At 44.0% G+C, this 27,934-nt stretch overlaps 2 protein-coding genes across 4 annotated transcripts in view; both read right to left on the minus strand.

Moving 5' to 3' along the window:
- LOC139260240 (pancreatic lipase-related protein 2-like) overlaps positions 1-3,528 on the minus strand; it is a 70,115-nt gene extending 66,587 nt beyond the window's left edge. Inside the window, exon 1 of the mRNA XM_070876566.1 lies at positions 3,510-3,528. The gene's annotated coding sequence lies outside the window, so the exon portion shown is untranslated. The remainder of the gene's footprint in view (positions 1-3,509) is intronic.
- Positions 3,529-9,381: 5,853 nt separating this feature from the next.
- Positions 9,382-27,934, minus strand: part of ccdc172 (coiled-coil domain containing 172) — a 249,040-nt gene continuing 230,487 nt past the window's right edge. For 2 of the 3 annotated variants that reach the window (XR_011592745.1, XR_011592743.1), the window contains one exon: positions 9,382-12,675. The gene's annotated coding sequence lies outside the window, so the exon portion shown is untranslated. Of the gene's footprint in view, positions 12,676-22,613; positions 24,826-27,934 lie in introns of those variants that run through there. The other variant, XR_011592744.1, reaches the window with a different exon arrangement.

The raw sequence follows: 27,934 nt of genomic DNA on the forward strand, positions 1-27,934 counted from the left end.
AAATACTCCTTGCATTGAGGCACAGAGCCTTCAGGCTTGTTTTTTTTAACACACTTTGCCCCTTTAGAATTTTGCTGTAATGTGGCCCTTTTTGTTTTTTGCCTTGGGTTTCTCTGCTCTCCACTTTTACTATTCTCCTTTCGATATTTTGCATCTGCCTCCTTTTTATTTCCCTCTGTCTCCCTGCATAGGTTCCCATCCCCTGCCATATTAGTTTAACTCCTCCCCAACAGCACTAGCAAACACTCCCCCTAGGATATTGGTTCCGGTCCTGCCCAAGTGCAGACCGTCCGGTTTGTACTGGTCCCACCTCCCCCAGAACCGGTTCCAATGCCCCAGGAATTTGAATCCCTCCCTTCTACACCACTCCTCAAGCCACGTATTCATCTGAGCTATCCGCGATTCCTACTCTGACTAGCATGTGGCACTGGTAGCAATCCTGAGACAACTACTTTTGAGGTCCTACTTTTTAATTTAGCTCCTAGCTCCCTAAATTCGCCTCGTAGGACCTCATCCCGTTTTTTACCTATGTCATTGGTACCTATATGCACCACCTATATGCTTATGAAAATGCATCGGATACACATCTAGTACTCATTGAAAATAAAACTAACCGCAGTAGAAGTAAATCATGTGATCTGTAACATGCATGCCTCTATTTTAGCACCTGGCCTGCTTCTGCGGACTCTTCTCCTCTGCTGGGACTATTGCTCTACACTGAGCTAACTATGATTCATTCTAGTTGGTTCCCATTCTGGTCTGAATTTTGTTCCTTTGCTGCTTCAGCCTTCCTTTAGCCGCTGACTCTGCTCTATTCATCCTTCAGAATACCTCGATGGACAGGGTTGGACCTGCTCCTTAAGCTACTCCCAATCTGTGAGCACCTTGCCTCCCTCCAGATGTTCCTTGGAACAGGTCCCTCATTTGCACTGATTCCATAGATTTACCTACCACTTCCCTCTGGCTCCATGGACTTCACTGCTCTTGGTCCTCCGGATTCAAACTCCTCTGCTGGTATAACAGATCTGCTGGACGGCACTGCTAGCAACTGAGACCGGTACTCACTTCCAGTAGACCCCTGGATCAACCTCTGTTGGCTCAAGGTAAACTCTCTACTCCTCCACGGCCCTCTGGGGGTTTGAATCCATCTTGGGCAGTAGCACAAATCAGACGATAGCAAATTGGCAGCCCATTTTGCGCTATTTTTGTTTCTATTGACTTCAATGGAAAAGGCGTGTAAAATGAGCTGCCAATTCACTATCGCCCATTTTATGCTGCCACCCACAACAAATGTATACCCCTCTGATTCCACTGGATCATCTCTAGCAGTGCGCCTGCTAATACGCTGCCTCTGAACAGCTCCTGGATCTGCTATCTCTCCACAACTGTCAAAAAACCCGGACACTAATTTGTGGATGTTCCAGGCTGACCTCACATTGTCTACAAATCTTCTTCATCACTCTGTCAGTCTCAAGGTAGGCATTTCCAGATACAATGGAACTGATAGCTGTTCATTCTCTGAGCTGGGAATGGTGATTAGTACAGAGAGTCAAAAGAAAGGGAGAAAGATCAAAGAACATGTTGGAACATATAATTCCAAATGGTCATGAAAAATACTTGGGACGTCTGTTAACATTTAATAAATACATTTTTTTTTTAAACAAAGTGGATGGAAACGCACAGGAGAAAAACAAAGTAATATTAATTTTGACATATCATTCAGTTAATAGACTCTTCATATTGTTTGCATTGAAAATATCCAGCAACAGAGGTGTAACATTTTGGGACTTTTACCTATTTAGTCGAGAAGGAACTTTTGGTTCCATTTGTATTAGGTTGTTGATATAATGTCAGGTTCAGCTTACAAATGGTAACTCCTATAGATACACAAGGCATTTGGAATGCTAATGGACTATCCTGAAAGAAAATGGGAGAACCATTAAAACTATTTACTTTTGCATGATGTGTTAGTGTTGAGACAATTTAACATTGTTGAGGACATTAGGCAGGAAGGCTTGGCTGAATGAACTGACTCCGTTAGGCGGGCCACAGTGTTTGCATGCCCGACACAAGACTCCCAAACCAAGCGCTCTATTCGGTGCTCCTACATGGCAAGCGAGCCCAAGGTGGGCAGAGGAAACGTTTCAAGGACACCCTCAAAGCCTCCTTGATAAAGTGCAACATCTCCACTGACACTTGGGAGTCCCTGGCCAAAGACCGTCCTAAGTGGAGGAAGAGCATCCGGGATGGTGCTGAGCACCTCGAGTCTCGTCGCCAAGAGCATGCAGAAATCAAGCACAGGCAGCGGAAGGAGCATGTGGCAAACCAGACTTCCCACCCACCCCCTTCCTCCAACGACCATCTGTCCCACCTGTGACAGAGACTGTAATTCCCGTATTGGACTGTTCAGTCACCTGAGAACTCACTTTTGGAGTGGAAGCAAGTCTTCCTCAATTTCGAGGGACTACCTATGATGATGATGATTGGGGCCGCAAGTGACCCTATGACGAGGTCAATGTTTCATTCAAAGCAGCAATGATTGACAGCTCAGTTGACTAATCCCCAACATTCACAGGCAAGGAAGGGATGAAGTGGGCTTTATTTCCTCTCTCTCTCCCTTTAGAGGGGTAGTTAGTTTGTGTCTGAGGCTATCAGACCCATAGAAAGATCTTGCTCCCTAGTCAGCAAGGGGGAAGTTCAGGGATGCCGTGCTGAAGTCACAGTATGGACTGCCTGTAAGAACTGTTTCTTTATCCTTTGTTTGCATTTATTTTATTTCTTTCTAATTTCTTTCCCTTTTCTGCTTAAGACACTAGGGCCAATTTACAGCTCCCATGATTCTGGCAGAGATCAGTGCTCACAGGCACACAGCCAGTGACTTTGTCTATTCATTTTAACAGGTGGAAAATAATTAGCCCTGCACCTGAAATTTCCCGTAATGTGCTTGCCACAATCATTGCTCTGCACTGGGAGCACAGGAATGCTCAGTCCTATCACTGCACAGTACAGTAGTATCAGAGGGAGACACTGTCGGAGCAATACTGTAAAGCCTGTTTGTTTTACATTCGCAAAGTATTTCAAAGATTAAGGGCCTGAAATTGTGTAGCACCCCATTTGGGTCGATAACTTTAGAAGGAGCGCAAAAGTATCACCAGACGAAAAATATTTTCTACTCCTGGGAACTTCTGCTTTAGAGCTAAGAGGGAAGTGGAGCGCTAAATCAAGCGCCATCACTTCCCTCAGCGCCAAAGTGAGTGAGAGGGGCAGTAGCGGCAGAGTGCTGAACAATGCTCAGTGCAGTGCTGCCGTCTTTGCAGGCTCCTTCCCTCGCTTCAAAGGAAGAGCCAGTGATGGGTTCAATCACTATTCATGCTCTGTCTGTTTGGCCACAGGTCCTGCGCTACGTGCACTGCAGCCCCAAGCACTCTTAAGAATGCAGGGCTGAGGAATCGCGGGGTCAAAAGAACTGAGGAGGCACCAAGCTGGGGAGAGAAATAAATTTTGCCTACCTGACCACAACTGCCTTTAATTAGCGCTCCCCAAGCGAATATCACATCCGGGCCGGTAACGGGGCAATGCGCACCGGATGATGTCACGATCTATGGGCCGCAAGAGAGCGAGTTGGTAAGTGTTAGCGCCATCGCAAAACGGCCAGAGAAGTTCGCAGGCGTCGGTGAATTCACCGCACTCAGTTGGTAACCCCTTAGCGACCCGTTACCGCCCCCCACAGACGCTAACAGGAGGCTCAAAGTAGCCGAATTTTTCCCCCTAAGAATCTAAAGATATAAAGATTTATACAAATTTAGATTTATAGAGATAATGGGCTAGAAATTTAGCTACGGCTACGAGGCCTAAAATTCGGGCTTCAATGCGCCCAGCGGTAAAAATCGGCGTTGCACGATGATTCATGGCTCAAACTGTGAATTTTCTGCAACTTTTCTCCGAGGCCGATACCACTGCTAGAGAGGCCTTGGGAGTGGGGAAAACACCAAAAAAAAAGCAACAAACAAAAAAAAAATCACAAAATGTTCACAAGACACTTAAGTACCGAATCGCTGCAAAAGAATTAAAAAATAAAAACTTTAACTTACCTTTTTTGCAATGTCTTCATACCTACCGCTGTTCCAAGGGCTGCAACTCAGGTTTTTCCCTGGCGGTATTTTTTGTCCTAACTGCGGGTGTGCCGAGCACCAAATTTTTGGCGAAAGTGCTATTTCGAGTCTTGCACGCTGATGGTCTACTCCCCAGCGGTACTTAAAAACTGCCAGTGCAAGAGTTCTGAATTTTTCACCAAAAATGGCAAAATATCGTCGAAAAAATGGGCGCGAGGTTGGCAAATATTTAACCCAAAGGTTTTTCTAATTGAGATGGAAGTATCTCTGTCCAAGTTCCATTTCCAGAAAAAAGTAGAGTTTTTGCATGTGGGGTAAAAGAAACATACAATTCAGTATTTTGTCGCACTTGATATAAATAGACGTGTAAAATCCTGTGGAATTTATATGTTTTGTTTTTGTTTAGTTTTGTACAAATGTAAAGACTAATTTCATACCTTTCATTTGTGAAACCTGCCTTAATACAGCATTCTCAAGAGGATTCAGATGGAATGGCAATGAGAATGAAAGAAAATGATCTCTACTGTTCACATGAAGGAGGTAAAGCACAAGTTCTTTCTTTTCATAATCATATGTTCATTTAACGATGTCCCACAGACTTTATAAATTGAATCTTAATATTAACCCTTGGATTGCATTTTGCTTCAATTAAAATACAGCAAGACTCACATTTTGCAATTGAAATAAATAGCTCATGTTGTATTCTTTATTATCATTTATTTTCACATTATCCAGTACTGAATGTTGCTTAGTAATATTATAATTGATAGGTGCATTTAGAGTTTGTTCACACAAAGACAATAGCAGAAAAACAAATTTGATCAGCTGTCGGAGTAACTGATAAGGCCAAAGAAAGAGCCTAATTATATGAAGAGTTTATGGGCTAGAACCTCCACTTTTGTGCTTATCGCCCCAAAATGGGCAATATTTCCAGCGTGGGCGATAAAAAAGGATTTTCAGATCGCCGGCTTCTCACCTATTCTCAAAGCACCTAGTCTCCATTTTTGAAAATGGGCGTCAGCGTTAAATTTTTTTGACCTGACGTAAAGTGTCACCGTCCTTAGCAACGGCATGGCAAAGCTCGATTCCCACGATTCAGGTGGTCAAGGCTCATCATGACATGCGCAGAAGAGGAGACATAAAGAGGGAGCTCAGAGGCACAGAAAACATGTGTGGCTGTTATGTGTGCTTGTCATTCTGTTGTGGGAGGCATGAGGGAGATTCACAGCAGCAAAAAGCCTACTAAGCATCAAGAACATAGTTGGCACCGAGTTTTTGTCCAACAAATAAGATATAGCATGGAAGGGATGGAGAAGGCCCTGGAGCTGGTAGCCAGGAACACTGGTGGCAGAGGGCTCCCAATGGTCCCGGAGCTCGGCACTGCACCCCAAGGTACCGCACCCCCATTGCCAAACACACGAGAGCCAGCAGCAACATCTTGCTTCTGGCTCGGAGCACATTCCCACCTCAGAACCGTCCTCTCCCGTAACTGTCCAAGCAGCATTTCGGCCGTCACCCGCCCCCACCTCCCACCCCACCCCCAATGAAGCATTGCCTGAGGAGCTCCTCGGCCAGGCAGCTTGGAGTCAGGAGAAGAAGGGGTAGAGGTGGGGAGGAGAAGCGGGGTGGGGAGGTTGGTTTGTACAGAAATACTGATAATTTCAGACTAATGTTCGGTTTAAATGTTTACCAAAACCTTGTAGCGCATTGGCTCAGATAGCTGCACCGTTACACGCTGGTGATTCCTTAACATCAAAGGGTATAATTACACTTAACTTCAATCAACTTAAACTTTAACTATCACCAAGGTGATGCCCACCATTGATGAATGACCCGCACACCCAGCAGTGTGTCAGCCTTGTAAATAACACCAACGTTCTTTCAGGCAAAGCGATCATTGATGAGCTCCTGACGTAAGACTCTTGCAGCTATCATGCCACCACAGGCCCTTTCATGCGGTCTACAGGGGGGCGGGGGCATGGCTTCATTGTCTGGCCTGATGTCAGCATCTGCATCCTCGTCCTCCTCTTTCTCTCTCTCTGGTGAGGTGGACTGTCAAAGTCATCAGACAATTCTTGTCCCCTCCTGATAGCCAAGTTGTGCAGCATGGAGCACACCACCACAAATTGAGCTACCTGCTCAGGATGATATTGGAGCTCCCCTCTAGAGTGATCCAGGCATCTAAAGCGCTGCTTCTGCACTCCAGTGGTTTTCGCCACGATATTGCGAGTTGCTCTGTGGCTCTCGTTGTATCGCCTCTCGGTTTCAGTGTGGGTTTCATGCCGGGGGGGTCATCAGCCAGGTGGCGAGGACATATCCTTTGTCACCAAGCATCCAGCATTGACCTTGTGGCTGATAGTTAAACAAGTCAGATACAGTGCTCTTACACAGGATGTGAGCATCATGGATGCTGCCCGGAAATTGAGCATTCACTGCCAGTATAATTTGCTGGTGGTCGACAGCCAGTTGGACATTCAGGGAGTGGAATCCCTTGCGGTTCCTGAAAACCTCTGCATCCTGAAAAGGTGCCCGCATCGCGATGTGCATACAATCTATTGCTCCCTACACCTTGGGGAAGTTTACAATTCTGGAGAATCCCAGAGCCCTCTCACTCTGTGCCTCACATAGGGAAGTTGATCAAGTCCATCCTGCATGCATACAGGACTTCAGTGACCTGTCTAATGCAGCGATGTGTGGCATGCTGAGAAAGTCTGCAAATGTCGCCAGCTGTGGCCTGAAAAGAATCCGAGGCGTAGAACGACAGTGCCGTGGTGACTCTGACCTCGACGGATAGTGCTGGCAGGCTGCAGATCTGCCCTTATCAGCTGGCATACCTCAGTGATAACCTCTTTGTGGAAGCGCAGTCTCCAAAGGCAGGTGGTGTCAGGCAAGTCAAGGTAAGAATGCTTCTCCTTGTACTTACGGGGGTGTAACATCTGGTCCTCCTCATCAGTCTGTCATGTCTTACATTGGGCACGTAATGCAATTGAGCGTACCTTTGGCGATCTCAAGTCTGCTGCATGCAATTGGTCATCAAGAGAGGGTGAGAAAGGACAGGCCCCATTGCAGTAGCTCTCTGTTTTCCACCGATTGGTGACAAACAAGGACTGTCCCGACGAAGACACCTGTTCAATTCCAATCGGTCACTGTATGGTCAAGATGTTTGTAGAGATGTTCACATCAACTCCAACGACCTGCAGAGTACATCGGAACCCCATCGAGGTTAAAGCACAGCAGCCTTTTAAAGGATTTGACATGTGATCTAGAACATGGCGTCCATAATGCTGTGATTAGTTTCGGTTCGGTCCACTTTTTTGGGGCGTTATTTTGGGCTTGCGATATTGTGGGCGATATGTGTGCAAGGTGGTGAAATTGACGCAGGTCGATCTCATGGGCGCTAGTTTCGGTAAATATGCTCTTTACGGCAAAAAAAAGTGGGCGGGCGTTAATATTGAATCTCGGCGTTAATTCTGTGCGGAAATTAACGCTGGGCGATATTATGGCCGTTGATTTCGCCCATTCTGATGATTCCGCCAAAAAAAAGTGGGCGGGCAATAATATTTTTTCCCACGTTAAGCACATGGAGAAAGTAACGCTCAGCGATAAGTTTCCTAAAAATGCCCGTCAGTTTTCATTTTGTGCCAAAATGGGCAATATATGGGCGTTATACGTCATTTCAGCGGTAAAATGGGCATTAAGCATGCAAAAAAAATGGAGGTTCTAGCCCTATACATTCTCAGACCCGAGGATGACCAGAGCACTGCTCCTTGCTTTGTAGGGCAAAAGAAGTAGTTTAAGATTATCCCAAGTTCTGTTCAAGTTAACCTGGAAAAAATAAGATTGGGCTAACGTGGAATCACCTGTAATGGTTATGGTGAGGTAGATGTGGGGGAGGTGAAGGCTTCTCAATAAGACACAAAATAAGCACTCTACCCTCTAGAACAGGATGATGTGAAACATTAACAGCCAGTGATTAGCATGTGTGAATGGATGAGGTGGAAAGAGGAAATCAGCTCACTTCTGGTCAGTGATAATTGTTTGATCTCAAATTAAATGTGTTGTCATTCTTGTAGCTGTGAGGTTGGAATGAAGAAATGTATGTTTTGTTCTACAAAGTCAAACTTAAAAATTAATATAGCCATCTAGCAAATTTCTTTTCCGATGTACGAGTACATTTTGCAGCACCTACCATTCTAGTTTTGTGCCTGATGGGATAAATAGATAAGTGAATTCATTCAGATTCCAAAAATACCAATAAAAGATGTATAACTAGGTTTTAATACACCAAACAATTGATTTTGTTTTTGAACAGTGCTACTGTATACGTTACGAAGTTCAATCATTATGCCCTTGAATGTTAAATCTAACTTGGTTTTGGAAATTTGTAACGGTTTTGCTGCTTATTAAATTGAATAGTTTAATAATTTTAATAGATTATATATTAAATATGTATTACTGAATGAATCAGAAACAAGGGCCCTGAAATGATGCTCTAGATACTAAGGTTTATTTTAAATGGGTCAATACTCTTCGAAAATAAAGGAGAGGGGGAATGTGATAAGTGTTTGTATAGTATTGTCCCACGGTGCAGTATCAGGACCAAGGTTTAGGTAGGTTTTAGTAAAACAAAAAAAAATAATTCAAATCCTGACTACATTGTGATAATTGGTATTAAAGTCATATGAAAGAGCTTCCATTTCAATAAGTGTGGAACAGCATTAATCGCCTATCATTAGTAGTACGTTGATATTTTTGTTATCAGCATTTCTATTGTACGTTCAGCCCCAGTGAGTGAAGACTAGAATGTGGTGTCTAACTACTGGGTTGACATCTAAGCAGGATACTCTCATTTGGACGGAGTGACCACTGGCTCAGTTTTGATTCCGCCTGAGTCAGAAGTGTCAGATTCGGAACCCACTCCAAACAGCCTGAGCAAGCGGAAACCAGAGTCCTGGCTCTGAATACTAGATTGACATCCAGCAGGGGTACCTGTGTCTGTTTGGTACTGGTGCCCCCACCCCCACCGTATTGTAAAGAGTAGGTGGTGCTCCTTAGCCCTGATTGCAGCCCCTTTAGAAGGTACTCCAAAGATAAAAACTGTGAGGAAAGTAACATCAAACTACCTCAGCTACTTTTCCCTAGTAAGTGGATCAAGAATCTCGTGTGTGAGACTAGAACTAGGACCTGCTGTAGCGCAGTGCACACTTGTTGCTGTGTTATGAACTGAATAATGAGGATTAGCAAGATAAGATTGCATTTATTAACAATAAGTAAACATGGAAATGTATAATAATTGAAGAATCCATACGGTCAATTTGGATTGTGCTGTTACCACAAAATCCCTGCGTGTGTTGGAAGTTATATTCATCCTGTAGTCCCAAGATAGAGCCAGCTTTCATGGCCTCAACACTGGCCCTAACCACAAAACCCACTAATCATATCACTAACCACAGTAATTGGCCATTCCTTAATATCCATGCCCACCTGATGCTAAGGAACATTCATTACATCTGTCTTTTATCAGGAAGCAAAGTTGAGCCCAATTGACACTAGTAAAGCAATTAGTTCAGCTTATCTAACTGCCATTATCGGCTTACTTTGAATTTGGCATGATACCAGACCGATTCAATGTCACCAAGGTCATCATGTTACTGATATAGGGATCTCCTGAATATCTAATACGGCCTAATGAACTAAGTGTTCACTATTCCCCAACACATATCTGGGCATTCCATTAACCCAGGATACACCAGGAGGATTTAGGAACCACTTCCAAGTAAGGTACCATTTCATCATTCTGCCAACACTGTCTGCTAGTCCAGGTAGGAAACATATTAATGGAGTATACAATATAGTAAAACTAAAAGTATGATGGAATAAAAAATCCCCGGAATGAAAAATATTACTATCTGTAGATAATAGAAACAGATCTGAAGCTCTAATTTACCAGCTGCAGCAGCGTCTTTCTGCTCAAAGATTGCAATGGCTTGCTATTATTGTGACCCCAAGGATGTAGATGTGGAAGATTAATTTATGGAGATACTAAGGACGAGTCTTTAGTGTCTGTTGACCTATGGATAAACTGAAGGGTAAAACTTGGCAAAAATTTTGAACAAAGACAACTCTTTAACTTCTTCAAGTGTGAATAGATCAAAACATTTACAATTGCAGTAAAGGATTTGGATATATCATTATAATGTGCATTATACAATATTGAATAATGAAGTATTCATCAGAAAGGCTACCATCAGAAGATAGGGTCATGTCCATATTGCAAAAGTTTGGTGAGACCACACCTGGAGTACTGTGCAGTTTTGGTCTCCTTATCTGAGGAAGGACATACTTGCCTTACAACAAAGGTTCACTAAATTGATCCCTGGGATATGAGGGTTGTCCTATGAGGAGAGTGTTAGATCTCTTAATTCCTAATGAAATACGAACTCTGGTTGTAGTTTTAATGTAACTTTATTCTGGCAGCAGCAACAAGCTTCTGGCTTTAAGCCAGGCCTTTGTCCTTCTGAGACCACATGGCCAAAATGGCTATTTTTATACTTGGTTCAATTTACAGAAAAGAACTCGCCTTCTTTGACCTTATTGGCTCAATTGATAGTCTGTTAACCTTTAATTGGCTCTCTACCCAAGGTCCTAAAATGTCAAGTTGATTAATGACTTAATGCAATGTGGTCTGTGTTTTCTCAAAACTGCAGCCAGGCTACAGAGCTTGAATTCTGTATCAATCAATCCTCCATTTGATTCTTTCACAAACGGAATCATAAAACATCAGGTATCACTGGTTAAACATTCTACAAAATAATTTCATACATGTTAATAGAGTTTCCTTCCAAAATTTGTTGATGTGTTTCGCCACATGTCCGGACTAGTAACTTCCACACAAATTTACACCAACCCAAATTCCATCGTGGCCACAATGGAAGTCTGGTTTTAGTAGGTTAATTAACCTTATTCCAATTTAATCCAAATCAATATCTTCATTCAACCAGTAAACAACCTTCCTTTAAGCATAACATACCCCTGTGCCACGTACAGACGGTCTGCTGGGACCTGCAAGCTGTCTCACATGCGGGACAGCAGCTACAGCCACCTGGTTGCAACAACACTTAATCAACATAAACAAACAATATAAAAGTAAAATAATTACAACGAATAGAATTAAACCTTCCACCAATGAAGTTCCTATTGAACCTAGCCATTCAGTGGCTCCGCTCCACAAAGTGAATGATGGGGGTTGCTTAAGTTTTTCTCCCTCCTTTTGGATATGCTTCGCTAAGTGGGTAATTTCTTCAGAGCTATCTGGGATATATGTGCAACACTCAGTTCCGAGTAGGGCGCAAGTACCTCCCTTTTCAGCCAGGATGTAATCAAGGGCCAGTCTATTCTGTAGGGCTACTGTGCGGATTGCTACCATTTCTGCATTGATTTTAACTAGGGCCTCTGAGGTATCATTGGCTACCCGTTCCACAACGGATGCCATGTTAATGGATTCCCTTGCCAGTCTGGCAGTCCCATACCTGGGGATCAGAATGGCAAAGAACTTCTCTGTTTCTGTGATAGCTCTCTTAGGACGGTGTAAATGTTCCGACAGTGACTCTATATGATACATATATGGCACAATGTAGGCTAAATAGCAGGATCCCGTCCAATTCTGGGGCAGCCAAGGGTAGGCCTTGTGGCCACACACCCAATAGGTGCCATTATAGGCAATGAATGTTAGCTGTTTCTTTGTCAGCAACACTCCGGGGCCTGTCCAGGCTTTTCCATCTGTTTTATTCAGAATTCCCGTTACGTTAAGAATTCCCACATCAGCCCAGTTTGAACGGTTCCGTGGCTTGATTACATTATAATTCCGGGAGCAGTTACTATACCCCATATTTTGGCCTCCTTTGATGTTTCTAATCAGACAGACCGATTCCCCCGGTCTTCCTATTCCCGTTGTATTAGTGATAACAAAAAATGGGGGCTGTTTGGAATTATTGTCGCACGGTTTACATGCTCAGTTTTCCGTATCCTGAAACGCATTGCCTGTTTTGTTGATTAATTATCCACTTAGCCATTTCCGAGATATTCAAGGGAACTGGCCTCAAGGGAATCCCTCCCTTTGAGTGAATAGGAATATGCGCACATACCCAACAACTAGAAATGTTACCTTGTTTGGCATAAATGTATGACATATATGAAAAGATATTTACATGTAATTCCCTTGCTACCCTACTATTTCCCTTTGGTGCAGAGGGTCAGCTATTAAGAAGTAGGCAAATGCCTAGAATACCGACAAACAGTAATACAGTAAATTTATACATTTGGCAAAAAGTAATTGTCCTTATTAGATTTCAGCTTCAGTTACGGGTGCTCGTTTAACGTGTGAAGCGTGGATCCAGGCTTTCTTTCCTTGGACTTTAACAGCTGCCTGGGTGGTCAATAACACTTGATAAGGTCCCTCCCACTTGGCACCCAAAGGTTCTTTATGCAACTTTTTCACATACACCCATACTCCCGGGATGATGTCATGTCCTCCTTTGGGTGGATTACCCCAAGCTGCCGATACCTGTCGGGAAACAGAATAGCATTGGTTAGGTTCTGACAGTATGATAACAAAGTGTCACTCATTAAGTGAACATCAGCTTTCCGTAAATCGATAGTTCCTGGCAGCGACATGGGTCTTCCTGTTATAATTTCAAATGGGCTTAGACCTGTAGTTCTGTTCGGGGTTGCCCTAATGCTACATAGCACTATTGGTAGTGCCTGGGGCCATGGCGTTCCTTCTTGGTGATATTTGGCAAGCCGTTGTTTCAGAGTTCGATTAATTCACTCTACTTGTCCTGATGATTGTGGATGATAAGGACAGTGTAAATCCCACGTAATGTTCAGTAACCTACAGACTTCTTGGCAGACAGCACCTATGAAGTGTGTTCCCTGATCTGAGTCAGTGCTACTCGGGACTCCCCATCGGAAAATGTAATCCTTACACAAGACCTTTGCAGTGTGATTGGCTGTGGCTCTTTTAGTTGGGACAGCTTCTACCCATCTAGAGAATCTGTCGACCATGACAAGAATGTTAGTGCATCCTTGGTATGAAGGAAGAGATATATAATCAACCTGCAGATGCTGGAATGGTCCGACAGGGGCAGGGGGCCTCAGTTGGGGCATTACCGTGATGGGTCCAGAATAATTTTTCTGGCAGACCACGCAGCGGTCTACTACCAGCTGGGCATGTTTTTTAAATCCCCGACCCCACCAGCTTTTCTGGAACCGTGCTGTCATCTGTTGTGAGGCCAAGTGTCCCCACGAGTGGATCTGTTGGGCTAAAAAGGCATAAGTGCTTGTGGCGCGACTGGCTAGTCGGTAACTCTTTGTCTCCAGACACCATCTTCACACAGCTTAATTCCTGCCTCAATCCATGTCCATTTTTCCTCTCGGGAGCACTTGCCTTGCATTGTTTGAAGGTCTCGTGTCAGAGTCCTGAGTGCTTTCAATCTGCACATCTGTGTTGGTTCTTCTGGGGGAATGCCCTGTGAGGCGGCATCTTTAGCTGCCTGGTCAGCTCGGGCATTTTCCTGTGCTTCCGTGATATTTTCCTTAGTATGGGCCTTACACTTCAGGATGGACACTTCCTGAGGTAATTGTATGGCCTCTAGTAAGTCTCGGACTTCTTTTCCATTTCAGATAGGTGTACCAGCAGCAGTGAGGAATCCTCTTTTCCGCCATAACAGACCAAAGTCGTGAGCGACTCCAAAAGCATAACGCAAATCTGTGTAGACATTAGCAGTCTGTCCTTCTGCTATTCGACATGCTTCTGACAGGGCCCGTAACTCGGCCTGTTGTGCTGACGTTCCTGAGAGTAAACATCCTTTTGCCACTACCTCATATAAGGTTGTAACTGCCCATCCTGCTTTTCTGGTACCATTATCAACAAAGGAGGAACCATCTGTAAACAGGATGAGGTCTGGGTTGTGCAAAGGCTCCTCTGCTGCTAATGCTGCTTCTTCAATTTCTTTTAAAATCTCCACGCAGTCATGCTCTTCACATTCTACCCCCTCTTGCTCCCTCGATTCTGACATTGGGAGCATAGTTGCGGGATTAACCGAGCTGGCCCGGACGATATGGAGATTAGGAGCTTCCAAAACTGCTGTCCAGCGGATCCATCTGGCTGCCGTCACCTGAGACATTCTATTCATAGACAGCAAAGCCTGTACGGTGTAGGGACACTTGACAATCAGCTTTTGGTCGAGGACTAGACCCGCAGTGATCATTACCGCTCAACATGTAGCTTCCATGGCCCTTAGGCAACTTCCCCATCCGAGGGCTACTGCATCCAGTTTTGCCGAATAATAACCAATGGGTCTTTGCCGATCCCCATGTTCTTGTGTCAGTACAGCTGTCATGTATCCTTCTTTCTCATGGACAAACAGGGTAAATGGCTTACCACTGTCGGGGATTCCCAGAGCCGGTGCCGAACACAAAGCCTTTTTCAAACTCGGGAAGACCTCTTGCTGTTTCTTAGTGAGGGTGATGGCTTCTTTAGAGGCACGTTTCCCCTTTAAGATACCATTCAATGGCTGAGCAAGCTGTGTGAAAGAGTCAATCCAATTTCTGTTAAAGTTACACAATCCTAAAAAAGACCTTAGTTCCTGAATAGTGATGTTTTTTTTTAGCAGCCCGAATGGCTGCAGTTCTATCCTGGGTAAGTTCTCTCTTTCCTTGTGAAATCTTTTGTCCCAGGTATACAACCTCTTCTTGGGATATTTGTGCTTTGTCGATGCTGGCTTTATGTCCTTTCAGTCAAAGGTGGTGCAGCAAAGCTCGTAAATCTTGTTTATGCTGTTCTTCCATGTTTGAAGCTAGCAGGACATCGTCTACATATTGGATGACAGGGGAGGTAATTCTCGCAAATAGCTTTGTAAAGCCATGTGGAATACCATAGGGCTGTTGTGGAAACCCTGTGGTAACCGGGTCCAGGTATACTGTTGTCCTTGGACCGTGAAAGCAAACCACTGTCGAACCTCCGGCACCGACCAAAATCCGTTGGCCATATCTATAACCGAGAAATATTTATGTTCCGGTTTGAGGGCATTAAAAATGGTGGAGGGATTTGCGACCAAAGGAGCTTTTTGATCAATACACTGGTTAGCTTTCCTATAATCGACAGTCAAACGCCAAGTCTCATTAGATTTCTATACCGGCCACACGGGGCTATTGGAGGAGCTATGCGTTTTAATAAGCACCCCTTGTTTCTCCAATTGCTGAATAACCGGTAAGATTCCTGCGATGGCAGTTGGACTGATGGGATACTGTTTAGTGCATGGAGGCTTGGTCCCGGTAAATGATGCAGGCTCCATCTGGAGTCGGCCACAATCGTTCTTATCTTTAGCCCTTATCGGGTGTTCCTTCAATTCTTCTTTCTTCAAAGTTCTAATTGACCATGTCACCCGACCATCCTCGAAATGCAGTGATGAATCTACTTGGATTAGGACGTCCATTCCCAAAAGGAATTGATCTACTGGGCCTATCCAGACCGGCGTGGTTAGTTCATGTGGACCCAGCCCTATAAGTACCGGTGTTGTCCTTTTAATTTCCATTTTATGGCCCCCAACTCCATAGGCTGTACGTGCCCTACCATCCAATGGCAAAAAATCTCCATATTGTAGGGGTAAGCATGTTAATTCCACCCCTGTGTCTAAAAGACAGTCCACATCCTTATCGCCCACCCTCACAGTTATATATAGCCCATCTCCCCTTTGTGGTATTAGTGCGAGGAGTGGGGCCAGGGTGGGCTCTAATAATTTTTTGTTATCCCAAGTAACTCCTGTTGTTGTATTGTCAATCGCTTAAATGAGGTCGTTATCTTGTGACATGCCTGGTTTGTTGGCTGAATTGTATCCCTGGTTGCATCCTCTTCCCCGGCCACGACCTTGCTGTTTTGCCCTGCACGTCTTGGCCCAGTGACCATCTTTCCCACAATAATTTTCCTAATAACTTTATCGGAATCCTGGGATTTCCATCCCACAGCCTGCAGGGCTCGGACTTTAGCTCCCATATCCCGATCTAATTGGTTACATCGATCCACCAATGCTGCAAAGGTAGTTCTTCTACCTTCCCAGTCCGGTAACACTACCTTAAGCATTTTGGACAGTTCTGGCTTTAGACCTGCCACGAAAGCTGCTTTCAGGGGTCCAAACACTTGTTTATCCATTTCCTCATCCGTATTATTCATACCCGAATGTTATAGCCACGTGCATCTAAACTGCTCGTCATACTCCAGGACCTCCTCTGTTCCTTTCTGTTGGCAGGCTGCAATTTTTCCCCAGTCTGTCTTAGCTGGACTGAAGGCTTGCAGCCACTGTTTAATCGCCTCCCAAACTGCGTTTAATTCTTGCTCATCCTGCCCCAAAGCTTCTTCTACCTTGTCGTGCAATTTTCTTCCCTGTGTTTTTGGCACCATTATTGTCAGAATTTGCACTCCGTCCCAGGGATGAAGTTGATATTTATTTCTTAAGCGGTCCAATTGGTCCCACGTTTTCACTCCCCCTTTCTTTGGATTGGGCAATTCCTTGGACCATTTATCAATTTTCTCTGGGTCTGCCGGATCATGAACTAAGTATTCTGCATACACCCTTTTCCTCGTTTTTTTGGTTCCGCTCTCATCCGCAGTCTCTTCTGATTTGACTACAACTCGTCTTTTTTTAAATGGGGCAAAGCGCACCCCTAATTCTTCATCCTCCGACCCTGTATCGTCGGAGGATTCAGAATCCGTATCTATTCCTCGGTCGTGTCTTCGGTTTTGCGTTTTTAATTTATCCAAACATGGGTACCCTGGGAATTGACCGATACATTTTCCTTTTCCTATTACTGCCTCTTGACCTAATGATTTTTTCCATTCTTTAATTTCACCTTGAAGATCTTTAACTTCCGCTTCCGACTTTTCAAGTTCAAGTCTTTTCTGTCGCAGCTGTGCACAAACAGCTTGCAATTGGTCCTTTGTACTGGTCAGTTCTCGATCATGTTGGGAACGCATTATAATTTAATTCCGCTTTCGGATCTGTCCCATAACGGCTAGGGACCATCTAGTTCGTTTTATTTTTCATACGGGTCATTTTTTCCCAGACCCTTTTAATCTCATCCAGGGACTATTGTCCTTTGGAGGTTCCGTACTTTTGTTCGATCTTAATACAGGTTTTAGATAAGTTGAATTGTTGCTCTATGTATTCTTTCAACTGTTGGAGGATTTCATCTATCGAAACCTCAGGTGGTGCCCGTCCGCCTTTAACAGTTGTAGGCAATTCTTTGCTCTTATCTCCTGCTGCCATAATACTGATTTCTTTACTGGGGTCTCGAGTCGTAGGCTTTCCAGCCGGTCAGTGGATCGGTGATTAATTAACTAACACACTGCCGAAGTTAGACGTCTATGGGATCTCGAGCCGACTACCAACCGGAGGGTTCGCAAACCGGAGGCTTTCGGAATCGTGTAGAAGGAGAGGCGAATTTAGACTTTTGACCGAGGACTTTTATAAAGAGGAGTCCTTACCTCAGTATGTAGGTCCAATGTCCAAAATTCAATTTCTTCCCTCAGCGATCGTGTTCATGATGCCAAAATTGTTAGATCTCTTAATTCCCAATGAAATACGAACTCTGGTTGTAGTTTTAATGTAACTTTATCCTGGCAGCAGCAACAAGCTTCTGGCTTTAAGCCAGGCCTTTGTCTTTCTGAGACCACATGGCCAAAATGGCTGTTTTTATACCTGGTTCAATTTACAGAAAAGAATTTGCCTTCTTTGACCTTATTTGCTCAATTGATAGTCTGTTAACCTTTAATTGGCTCTCTACCCAAGGTCCTAAAATGTCAAGTTGATTAATGACTTAATGCAATGTGGTCTGTGTTTTCTCAAAACTGCAGCCAGGCTGCAGAGCTTGAATTCTCTATCAGAGAGGATGAGTAGATTTGGCTTATACTCTCTGGAGTTTAGAAGAATGAGAGGTGATCTCATTGAAACATATGATACTGAGAGGCATTGACAAGGTAGAAGCCGAGAGGTTGTTTCCCCTGGCTGGAGAGTCTAGAACTAGCATAGTTCCAGCATAGTCTCAGTATAGGGGCTAGCCTTTTTTAAGAGATAAGGAGGAATTTCTTCACTCGGAGGGTTGTGAATCTTTGGAATTCTCTACCCCAAAGGGCTGTGGATGCTGAATCATTAAGTATATTCAAGGCTGAGATAGATATTTGAACTATAGGAGAATCAAGACATATGGGGATCGGGCGGGAAAGTGAAGTTGAGGTCGAAGATCAGCCATAATTCTATTGAATGATGGAGCATGCTTGAAGGTCGTATGGACTATTCTTGCTCCTAATTCTTACGTTCTTAGTTAGAATATTTGACCCACTTTTTACTTTAGCCACATTAGCATCATCTTCATTGGAAAATTGGTGAGTTGCATTATAGTTCTTATATTAGTTTGAAACATTGTCTAGCAATATATTCTAAGTTATTGGTATGCTTTCGACATTCCGCATGTGTTAAAACAGTTTAGGAAACTTTTTTTTGACAGTAATGTTCCAACCACATGATTGGCTGTCAGATAAAGACATTGTGGTTTTCATGCCTAAAAATAAATTGAAACTCCTTTACACATTATAAAACCAACGTGGAGGTTTTGGGTTTACATTGCGTGTCTTCAGTGAATGACATTTTCAGTTGTTTATCACCCAAAATTGCAGGTGTTGTGTTATTACCTGACAGATAACAAACTTAATATGCTGTGCTTTTTCATAAAGTATCTTCCCTTGTATTTCCTTCTTAAGGATGTTATTTTTTACAACAAAATTTTAATTTTTCGCCTCGTACTTTTCTCCAATCATTGTTTTCTTCTGCTGCCAGAAATGTTTGTGTTGATGTTATAAATGATTCAGCAGAGGATGGCAGCCAAGTACTTTTTCCCTTAAAGTGAGTAGAAAATCAACTAAAATTCATTGAAGATAACCACAATATCTAATTGTCCCTTGATAAAATCCATATTCATGCATTAATTTACTCACTTACTTTGTTGAATATTGTTTTTACTAACTTCATTACGTTGTAATTTGTTTTTTTAATAACACCATCGCTAAGAGTTAAAATTCCCATCCATGAGGCAGTTTTTAACCCTTCCTTGTTTACATTTTGCCATTTTAAAATGTACTTTTCCTGGCTTATCTTTCTTTTCTGCAAGACTATACTATTTCCTCTTTTCTTGTTTCTTCCTTTGGGCACTATCTTGGCTTATTTATATTCGTTTTGTGAACATATGTATTCCTACAGAGAAGGTAATGAATTACATGGAATATCATTGAACACACGTAAAGACAATTCTCAATGTTTTTTTAAGTCAAGGGTCGGAACTCTGCTCTTCTAGGTGGAGTAGAAGAAGGGCAACACCTCTACTTGCTGAAGTAACCCTGCCAAAACTTGAACCATTTTCTTGGGTTGGGGGTTTCATTTCGAACATAGTGGTGGCAAGGAGCGAAATTGACTGGGCACCCAGCCCTGTGCCCCCCACTAGTATTTACATGGGGTGGGTGGGGAAGGGGCAGCTGGTGGCCATCCCATTTGTGTGAAGGGAGGGAAATCAAGGTTCGGGCAGGAAATAGGCAGCAGGCCACAGTGCCCGGTTGAGCCCCATTTTCTGTCACTGTGGTGCTCAAAATCAGGTGGGATAGTGTCATGAAATCCAACCCAAGTCTTCTTAAGTGGTTTTTTAAGCAATGTTCAGAACATATGTCAACCTATAGAAAAATTCCCCTATTAAATATTACTGTACTGGAGAAAACAATATTACCCCATCTTAACATCAAACTGCACTGTGCTATATTTGTTCTCATGGAATATAAAGAAAGCTATGGTCATTGTTTGTGGAAAGAATGGACCCCAGTACTAAATAGAAAATAATTTGTGCATACTGGTTTTCCAGGTGTCTCTGCTCATTGCTTTTTAGTGAAGTGAATCTATGCATTTGGGTTTAATCTCAATAACTTGCATTTATATAGTGCCTTTAACGTAGAAAAGTGCTTCATGGAGGCATAATTAGAAATAAATCTCCTACATTTTGAATATATTTTACATTTCCTATAGATAAAACATTTGAAAATAACACACTTTTAGCTTTAATTTAATAAAATAATGTTTATCAGTCAAGTTGGCAAACAATCACATTGACTGAATGTAGTGTTTTGTTATGGTCATTTTACATAAATCAGATCACTTCCTGTCTATTCTCTTGACAATACCTGTATAACCTTTTTGGTGTAAGAAGTACATGTGGCATTCGCAAATCAGATCTAAAGTTACAATTCTTGTACAAAATAAACAGGTAAATAAAAAGACTGAATATTAATTTAGTAAGATACTTTGGATTCTTGTCTTGTTGCTATTATTGCAGCAGGGTAGCACTTCCACCTGTTGCCCCGACCTGTGTTGGAGGTCATTAAGTATGCACAGCAAGTTCTCAGCGGGATTCCTGCCACTGAGAGGAAGCTTTGCACTGCAAGGCCACAAAGTACTGGTGACACTACAGCAAGACTACCTCTGAAGCATTCATAGAGGAATGCTGGAAGTGAAGAATGTGATTATTTTGAAGCTAAGGACTCAGCTGTTAGTGATTGGGGCATATTCAGAGGGCAAGGAGGGCACTACTAGGTCCTATCCCTCCACCTGGTAACTTAAGGACCCCAGGGCCTGGAGGTGGTGGAGACCGTAGCAGGGAAATTAGATGACTTGCCAGAATCCATCTCCCTGTAGACATTTACATGCGGCGGACGGTAAGGAAGCGGCCAACAGTTTACCCAGTCAGGATGGGAGGAGGAAACTTGAGGTCAGGGCAAAGATATGACGTTAGGCCTCGTTGCCCAATTTTGCTTCATTTTCTGCGCTATCTGGCCCAATCTGCAGCATGATCATGGAGCAGAATCCAGCCCTTATTCTTAATGTTATTTTTACCACCAAAACCAAAATAAATTTAAAATGTCTGGAAACAACTGTCAATCTAATTCCAAAAGCCATTTTTTTTAATGACCTTATACGTGACAGGTGTGGCTCATTGCTAACATTCTCGCCTCTGAGTCAGAAGGTTGTGGGTTCAACTCCCATTTCAGAGTATTGAGCATAAAATCTAGGCTCCAGTGCAGTAATAAGGCAGCGCTACACTGTTGGTGGTCTTTCAGATTAGAAGACATTAAACTGAGGCCCGATCCACCCCCCTCGGTGGATATAAAAAATCCCTTGACTACTTCGAAGAGGAGCAGAGGGGTTTTTCACGGTGTCCTCGCCAATATTTATTCCTCAACCAACGTCACTAGAAAACATCACAATGTTGTTTGTGGGACCTTGCTGTGCGCAAATTGGCTGTTGGCTGCTGCGTTTTCTACATTACAACACTGACTACACACCAAAAGTACTTAATTGGATGTAAAGTGCTTTGGGATGTCCTTAAAGGCGTTATATAAATGCAAGTTCTATCCTTTCTAATTACAATTGTAACAGAGCACTCTTCAGATCTCTAAAGTCAAATTAATTTAGCCTCTTATTTTTAAATTATGTGACATGGCTGTAGTCATTATACTTTCTGTATTAAGAGTTTATAAATGTGTAAAAAAAACGCTCAAGAATAGATAAAAAATAACTGATTTAAGTTACGATTGCACATCTTATAACGTCATTAAGAGCAACAATTTTGTACGTATATCTGTTGGTGCTGCATTGACCTCAATGGAAAATAACACCAAATGTCTATAACAGGAGGAAGGAAGAGGTAATGAACTGTACATGTCTGTAATAATAAATGCTATTTTAAAATAGAACACAATAGTGGTAGTTACTAATTTCCATCAATGATTTCAAAAGCTTTGTGCTTGAAACATCTTTAGATTACAACTAGAAGTGGAAGGTTTTGAGGTTTTTTTTCCATTGTTAAAGTGGACATGTGTAATATTTTGGTTGACCTAAATGTATTGGTACAACATATTTTCTGCAATAGATAAGCAATTATGTTTTTTCACTTGTTATAAAATGTGATATTAATAGATCTATTTTCTATTCTCAAATATACATGTGTCTTAGAGCATCTTATTTATTTCAGCACTAAATATATTCATAATTTAGGAGGCTTTTTAAAGAGTCACTGCTTTTACTGACATAGAATCACAGACATTTACGGCACAGAAGGCCATTTGGCCCATCATGTCTGTGCTGGACGAAAAAGAGCTATCCAGCTTTTGGTCCGTATCCTTGTAGATTACAGCACCAAGTGCGTATGCAAGTACTTTTTAAATGTGATGAGGGTTTCTGCCCTTTCAGGCAGAGTTCCAGACCCTCAACACCCTGTGGGTGAAAAGATTTCTCTTCAACTTCCCTTTAATCCTTCTACCAATTACTTTAAATCTATGTGTTCCCCCCCCACCGCCCCCCCAGGTTATTAATCTCTTTGCTAAGGGAATTAGGACCTACCTATCTACTTTATCTACACCATTCATTGTTTTATACACTTCAATCAGGTCTCCCCTCAGCCGCCTCTGTTCCAAAGAAAACAACCCCAACCTATCCAATCTTTCCTCATAGCTAAAATTCTCCAGTCCTGTCAATCTTCTCTGTACCTTCTCTAGTGCAAAATCATATCTTTCCTGTAATGTGGTGACCAGAACTGTACACAGTAGTCTAGCTGTGGTTTAACTAGTATTTTATACAGTTCAAGCATAATCTCCCTGCTCATATTCTACACCTCGACTAATAAAGAAAAGTATCCTGTATGTCTTGTTAACTCTCCCCAAATGCATTACCTCACGCTTCTCCGGATTGAATTCCATTTGCCATTTTTCTGCCCACCTGACCTGTCCATTTATATCTTTCTGCAGTCTACAACTTTATTTATCATGATCAACCACACAGCCTATTTTTGTATCATCTGTAAATTTCTTAATCATGCCCCCGACATATATACTGAAATCATTGATTGATACATTGAAATATATCAGTATAATTTAGCCAATGTTAAGGTAGTAGAGAGGTCAGATTAACTATCTTGGGACTGATATTCTTTGTAGTTTATAAAACAAAGCTACCAGACTGCACTCTGAATATTTTTTTTTGTTTTAAGCATAAATTAAGAGTCACCACTTGTGAAAAAAGTTGTTTGTAATGTTTGGTCTAATTTCCTGACCCAACACCTCAGTAGCACCTGCAGAGGAGCATACCACAAGTATGGAAGGAGAACTTCAACATAGGGTCTAGGCTCCAATAGTGCTACTTACAAGTTTCTTGATGTGATCTCTGAAAGTCCCCACAGTGCTGCGCTGGAGGAAAGCATTTCCATGCAAATCTGTTATTCTTTTCACGATTCTGACATCATTATGACCTTTGACCTGATTTCTTGATCCAGTGGCAGTTGTAGATCATGGGCAAGCTGGCCCCACAAAAGATGGTACAGGTTGAACCTCCCTTATCCGGCACCCTCAGGACCTGGCCTGTACCAAATAAGGGATTTTTCTCGGTAAAGGGAGGTCAGTCCAAGGGGGGGCGGGGGAAGGCAGCCCGAGGTCGGGGAGAGGTTGGTGCCTTGGATGGGCCCGAAGTGTCGTCAGGCCCCCAGCAGGTGCTGGCGCGGCCCCAGCGGGTCGAGTGTCGGCGTGGCCCCAAAATCAGGGTGGAGGTCGGCTGCATTCTGTGCATGCGCCCCCGGCCACCAGAATCATGCCGGACGAGGGGTGGTGCCGGATAAGGGAGTCTTGGATAAGGGAGGTCCAATCTTTCCAAGAGCTGTTTGGACACAGTGACATCTGAGTCATTGTGTAAGCTAGTACAACTAAGATAAGAGCCTGGTTTTGATGGGAATAAAGGCATTGTACTTTATCCTGCTAATTTTGGCAGCTGGGAGGAGACGAGTACAAGGTGTAGAATGTGCTTTTCACGTGCTATCTGCAGGAAAAGAAGGATGAGCAAGAAGCTCTGTTGGATGCTAGGATGGTGAGACAACATCAAGAGTAGGAGTGCACCCAACTCGGAGGTACCCAGCTGAATGGGTTTACAGACGCAGATGGAATTCCGAGGCATGAAAACATTCTCCTTTCATTGTATCCCCAACATTCCAGGGGGAATAAATGTGTAAGTGCAGCACTCTGGAGAGAAAGCACCACCATTGATGGTCTGTTCCAACTGACCCCTTCTCAATTGTCTCTATGCCACTCTGCTTATAGCTCTGATGGTTGTCAGACCCCACTACAGGTTTAGCATTGGGTCTGACAACTATTTCCCTTTTTTTTTAGCTACCTCTCTGTTTTGAGCCTGTCCTTTTAAGGCCCATATTGCAGCAAACTGTGCAATCGCGAGAGAACCCAAGACTTGCAATAAGGCGTTAGCTGTGAAGGGTTGCACAGCTGATGGCCCTGGAACTAACATCCACTAAAGAACATCTGCACACTTTCAATTCCATGCATCAGTACCTTACACATATGGGATGTGAACGCCTTCACACTTGTTGGCATGGTGCAGAAGCTGCTAGCCCATTATCCAAAGACTGCAACAGTCTATCATGCCCTGAAAGCATTTTTGTTTTGAATGCATCATTACAGAGATCTGGGTCCACTGTTTGTGCAGCTGCTGGAGAAGGCAGTCTCCTCCTTGGTTGAGAATGGTCCTTTTTTGTCCTCATCCTGCTCCTCCTGTTCCTGCATGAATCACTGCTTTCAGGATAGGAGGGGAGAAAAGGGGAGTAGCTTTACTAAGCACTGGCAATGACTAATCTTACATTTTATTTCACTCTACCCATAAAACTCCATTGGTGAAATTACTGATTCTTTCTTATTTTCAGTAAATGAGTATAAAGTCTCAATAAGAAGAACAGATGCTTCAGAGAGATGTGAACTCAGTGGAATGTATCTTCTGAAGGCAGACAAAGATGCACTGATTTTAAAAAATATCATCGCTGAACAAGTAGTATATGAATGGCCTTATATGTTTCTAAGAAGATTTGGTGGTGACAAGGTACCCTTCATTTATTTTTAAATTACATAAGTACATATTTAAATAGGTTTAGAATGTGTTCAGAATGTTAAATAATGATGTACACATTTTATCAAATGAATAAATTCCACACTGGTAGGCTATCCTGTGAGACTCTTCGCCCCCTGAACTATACCAGGTCTCTAGCCCCCTCTGCCCACACCAGGTCCCTTGAGGCAGCTCATGTTCTTCAGGCAGGAGCAGCCATGGTCCAGGAGCACATGGCTGTAAAGATCAAAGAACTGCAAGGCCATGGCTCATCAGAATGGCATCTCGCCCCCACATCCCGCAGTGTCTGGTAAAGCAGTGCAAGGGGCAGCTGGCTGACCAGCTCGTCTCAGCCTCTGGGCTATGCCAGGGAGTAGAGAGGATTTATAACCCTCTCTGCCACCTGCTCGTTCATCAAGATGGAAGATGGCTCCTGTCTGTCCTGATCCACAACTTGTGTTTATTTATGTTGTTTCTGATAATTAGAAAGTTACATTTTTTCTAAAATTCTGAGGTTGAGTTGTTCTTGTTTAAAGTTATGTCTCTAAATGTTTTTCAAATTTCTAAACAGTGTTACATTGAAATTAAACATATCTTATTTATATTATATCTATATTAAGTGTCAGCTGTGGCTCAGAAGCACACTTGCCTCCGAGTCAGAAGGTTGTCGGTTCTAGTCCCACTCTGGGGACTTGAGCACGCAAAATCTAGGCTGACACTCCAGTGCAGTGCAGTGGTGGGAGTGCTGCACTGTCGGATGAAACGTTAAACCGAAGCCCCGTCTGCTCTCTCAAGTGGACTTAATAGATCCCACAGCACTATTTTTTCGAAGAGCAGGGGAATTATTCCTGGTACAAAAGCAACACACCGGATACTGGAATCTAAAATAAAAACAGAAAATGCTGGAAATCTCAGTGGGTCAGGCAGCATCTGTGAGGAGAAACAGTTAACGTTTCAGGTTCTGACGAAGGTCGTCAACCTGAAAAGTTAACTCTATTTCTCCCCACAGATGCTGCCTGACCCGCTGAGATTTACAGCATTTTAAGAATATAAGAAATGATAGCAGGAGTAGGCCATTTGGCCCCTCAAGCCTGCTCTGCCATTCAGTATCATGGATGATCTGATCATGGACTCCGCTCCACTTCCCTGCCCGCTCCCCATAACCCTTTACTCTGTTATCGCTCAAAAATCTGTCCATCTCCGCCTTAAATATATTCAATGACCCAGCCTCTACAGGGCAGAGAATTCCATAGATTTACAACCCTCAGAGAAGAAATTTCTCCTCAGTTTTAAATGGGTAGCCCCTTATTCTAAGACATTGGGCCCAAGTTTCCACACGATAAAAAACGGGCGCCCCTCTGAGCTGGGCGCCCGTTTTTTGCGCCTAAAACAGCGCCGGAAAAAAAACTCGTGATTCTGGAGCGTTCTGCAGCTCCTTGTCTGCCTGGCACGGCGCCCAGGGGGGGCGGAGCCTACACTCGCGCCGATTTTGTAAGCAGGAGGGGGCGGGTACTATTTAAATTAGTTTTTTTCCTGCCGGCAACGCTGCGCGTGCGCGTTGGAGCATTCGCGCACGCGCAGTGTGAAGGAAACATTGGCACTCGGCCATTTTTGTAGTTTTTTGGAGCTGTTTAGTTTTTGAACATTTTTTAATAAAAGCACATTGCCATCAGCACTGAGAAGGCTGCAGGAAGCCTCAGAAAGTTGAGGCAGCCGTTTCCCGACGACCTACCCCTTTTGCCGTCGGGAAATGGCTCCTCAATTTCTGACGGTTCCTGCAGCCTTCTGTCTCCTTCCCTCCCTCCCCCCCCGCCCGGCTGCGTTCGGTCGGTCGGGCCCGCACTCCCCCCCCCGCCCCGGAACGGCTCCCCCCCACTCCCCCACCCCGGCGTTCGGTCACTCGCCCGCCGTCTGGAACGGCTTCCTCCCCCCCCCCGCGTTCGGTCGATGGTCGGTTCCCTCCCGCTCGCCGTCTGGAACGGCTTCCTCCCCCCCCCGCGTTCGGTCGGCGGTCGGGAGCCCGCGTTTGGTCGGCGGTCGGTTCCCTCCCTCCCGCCGTCTGGAACGGCTTCCTCCCCCGCCCCCCCGCGTTCAGTCGGCGGTCGGTTCCCTCCCTCCTGCCGTCTGGAACGGCTTCCTCCCCCCCCCCGCGTTCGGTCGGCGGTCGGGAGCCCGCGTTTGGTCGGCGGTCGGTTCCCTCCCTCCCGCCATCTGGAACGGCTTCCTCCCCCGCCCCCCCGCGTTCAGTCGGCGGTCGGTTCCCTCCCTCCCGCCGTCTGGAACGGCTTCCTTCCACGCACCCCCCCCCCCGCGTTCGGTCGGTCGGTTCCCTCCCTCCCGCCCGCCGTCTGGAACGGCTTCCTCCCCCCCGCATTCGGTTCCCTCCCTCCCGCCGTCTGGAACGGCTTCCTTCCCCCCCCCCCCCCCCCCCCCGTGTTCGGGAACGGCTGCCTCGTTTTGTGAGGCTTGCTGCAGCATTCTCCCTGGCTGAAGCACTTTCACACAGGTAGGAAGATGGTTTATTTAATCTTTTCTTTGCTTATAAATTTTTATTCAGGTTGGATTTATTTGTATAATATTTGTATAAGTATAAATAAGGATTTATTGTAGAATTTAATGACTTCCCTTCCCCCCCTCCCCCCCCTCCCCCCCCTCCCCACCTCGTTCTGGACGCCTAATTTGTAACCTGCGCCTGATTTTTTAATGTGTAGAACAGGTTTTTTCAGTTCTACAAAAATCTTCACTTGCTCCATTCTAAGTTAGTTTGGAGTACGTTTTCACTGTGGAAACTTTCAAATC

Source organism: Pristiophorus japonicus, chromosome 3 (assembly GCF_044704955.1).
Source record: "Pristiophorus japonicus isolate sPriJap1 chromosome 3, sPriJap1.hap1, whole genome shotgun sequence".
NCBI lineage: Eukaryota > Metazoa > Chordata > Chondrichthyes > Pristiophoridae > Pristiophorus > Pristiophorus japonicus.